This window comes from Otolemur garnettii, unplaced genomic scaffold, assembly GCF_000181295.1.
Source record: "Otolemur garnettii isolate 467f Iridium unplaced genomic scaffold, OtoGar3 scaffold00153, whole genome shotgun sequence".
NCBI lineage: Eukaryota > Metazoa > Chordata > Mammalia > Primates > Galagidae > Otolemur > Otolemur garnettii.
In genome coordinates, this window is record NW_003852548.1 from 1,963,449 (window position 1) to 1,966,807 (window position 3,359).

At 38.4% G+C, this 3,359-nt stretch overlaps 1 pseudogene; it reads right to left on the minus strand.

Annotated features, from left to right (window-relative positions):
* Positions 1–456: 456 nt before the first annotated feature.
* On the minus strand, positions 457–1,286 carry LOC100946564 (annotated as a pseudogene).
* Between the last annotated feature and the right edge of the window lie 2,073 nt (positions 1,287–3,359).

Genomic DNA, 3,359 nt, shown 5'->3' on the forward strand with positions numbered 1-3,359 from the left:
CTCCCCTTAAGGGCTGTCAACTGGTTAATGAATTAAAAAAACAAAACTAAAAAACAAACCCTACACACCCTCCTCACAAAAACATAGGGGAAAAAAAAAGAACACTAAAATGTCCCAGATTATTCTCCAGAGTGGAACCAGGGAGCAGTTTCAACAATTCAAATTAGTCTGGTACAAAGTCATCACAAGCTTGCCTTGTTTAAAAAAATGTTTTTTCAAAACAACAAAACAAAAACTAGTGAGGGGGAAGGGGGGCCATACCTAGGATCCTTGTATGACACGAGTGCATGTGAGTAGGTGTAGGACGTTTGTCATTATTGCAAAAAGAATTTCTGATTCTTCAAATTTTTGATTCTTCAAAAACTGAAGATTCTTCTCAAATCTTCAGTTTGATTTAAAGATTGTGTTTAGTATGATGCTGACATCAGCTGTGCAAAAAGGGCTCTGGAGAGATGTTCATAGCAACATACACCTGAGGCTCTTCTTCGGTTTTGGAGGTTCCAGGGCAGCCAATATTGCTTTGTAAAATATATTCTTTAAGACTTTCTGTGTAAATGCAGAGCACTCCACATACTTGACAGCTTTCAGGTAATGGGCCAGCTTTTCAGCAGTCGCGGGTGTGATAAGCTTCTATTTGTTCTTGGCAAGTTTCTCAATAGTAGAAAGGTCATCTCTGAGGTCAATATGGGTCCAAACAAGCAAGAAAGGAGTCTTTGGACAATGGTGAGTTATCTCAGGCACCCACATTCCTTTCACATTTTCAAATGAGGATGGAGAGACCACTGAGAAACAGACTAGAAAAACATGTGTTTGTAGATAACTCAGGGGTTGTAATCTGACATAATCCTCCTGCCCTGCAGTATCAAAAAAAGTCCAAGAGTTGGCTGGGCATGGTGGCACATCCCTGTAATCCTAGCACTCTGGGAGGCTAAGGTGGGTGGATTGCTTGTGCTCACGAGTTTGAGACCAGCCTGAGCAAAAGTGAGACCCTGTCTCTACTAAAAATAGAAAAACTAAGGCAAGAGGATTGCTTGAGCCTGAGTTGGAGGTTGCTGTGAGCTATGATGCCATGGCATTCTGCCCAGGGTGACAGCTTGAGGCTCTGCCTCAAAAAAAAAAAAAAAAAAGTCCAAGATTGGCTATCCACCAATCATAACTGTGATGGCATAGTTGTCAAAAACAGTTGGAACATATTCAGATGGAGATTTGTTTGTTGCGTAGGCTATCAGGAGACATGTTTTACCAACAGCACTGTTGCCTACCACAACACACTTAACTGTCTGCATTGCTAAAATAGTTTTGTATCCACTTTAAATATTTCATATCTGATGTTGACCTCAGCATATACACCAGGCCTCCAAAAGGGAATTTTAAAAGTATCTTGAGACCAACAAAATGAAAACAAAACATATCAAAATTTATAGCATGCAACAAAAGCAGCACTGAGAGAGATGAATGCCTACACTAATAAAGAAGAAAGATGTCGAATAAACCAGAAGTCCAGAAGCAAACCCACACACATAAGGTCAACTAATCTGTGACAAGGGTGCCAAAAAATACACAATAGGGAAAGGATAGTTTCTTTATTAAATGATATTTAAAAACTGAACATCCACATACAAAACAATGATATTGGACCCTTATCTTACACCATACACAAAAATTAACTTGAGATGGATAAAAGATTTAAATCTAAGACATGAAATGATAGAAATCCTAGAAGAAAGTGTGGGAAAGGCTCAGTGCCTGTAGGGCACCAGCCACATACACCGAAGCTGGTGGGTTCAAATCCAGTCACAACAATGACAACTACAACCAAAAACTAGCTGGGTGTTGTGACGGGTGCCTGTAGTCCCAGCTACTTGGGAGGCTGAGGCCAAAGAATCACTTAAGCCCAAGAGTTTGAGGTTGCTGTGAGCTGTGATGCCACAGCACTCTACCTGGGGTGATATAGTGAGACTCTGTCTCAAAAAAAAAAAAAAAGTCTGGGAAAAACTCTTGAAGATGTCAGCCTGGATAAAGATTTTATGAAGATGATTGGCAATTGCAACAACAACAAAAATGAAAAATGGAACTTAGTTAAACTATAAAGCTAAGGACACAGCAATTAAAGTAATTATACAACCTTCAGAATAGGAAAAGGTATTTGCATGTTATGAATCTGACAAAGGCTTGATAACCAGGATTGATAGAGAACTCAAATTAATCAACAAAAAAAAAAGGAGCAAAAAATCTCATCCATCACTGGACAAGAGACATGAACAGAATCTTCTCTGAAGAAGACAAATAGCTAACAAACATATGAAAAAATATTGACTCAAGCATAACAAAAGAAATCCATTTAACCAAAAACTTTTGTACCCTTGTAATATTTTGAAGTAATAAAAAAATTGGACAATTTTTTGCCATTATTTCTTCAAATATTATTTCTGTTCTGTTCTCTCTCTTGTCTCCTATAGGACTTCCATTATGCATATATTAGTAAACTTGATGGTGATGGTGTCACACACTCTATAACAGTAGTTCTCAACCTTCCTAATGCTGTGGGTTGTGACCCACAGGTTGAGAACCGCTGCTCTATAAGGTTCTGTTCATTTTTCTTTTTTTAAGTTATATATACATAAATCATGAATACATTAATGCCTTTGTGGGAGTCAATGTGTTAATTATTTGTACAAATTAGAGTGCTTACATCCTACTAATTAACATAGCTTTCACCTCATTTACTTAATCACAGTGTTAAGACATTTGTGTTCAATACTTGATAGATTTGACTTGTACCCTTGCGATATGCTCCATAGGTGTAGTCCCACCATTAACCCTCCATCAAACCACCCAGTAGACTATATTTATTGAGCACATCCTTTGTGTCAGACATTCAGATATTGGTTTTTTTTTTTAATTGTTGGTGATTCATTGAGGGTACAAGATACCAGGTTACACTGATTGCATTTGTTAGATAAACTCCCTCTTATAATTTTGTCTTACCCCTAAAAGGTGTGTCACACACCAAGACCTCACCCCACTTCCTCCTTCCATCTCTCTGCTCTTCCCTTCTCCTACCCACCTCTCTCTTTTCCTCTCTCTGCTCTTCCTTTCCCCCATCCCCTCCCTCCTTCTCTCTCTCTCTCTGCTCCCCCCTCCCCACCCCCCCACTATGTACTAGGTCATTAATTGTCCTCATAACAAAATTGAGTACATAGGATTCATCCTCCTCCATTCTTGTGAAGCTTTACTAAAAATAATGTGTTCCACTTCCATCCATGTTAATACAAAGGCTGTAAAGTCTCCATATTTTTTAATGCCTGAATGGTATTCCATGGTGTACATATACCACAGCTTGTTTTTTTTTTTTTTTT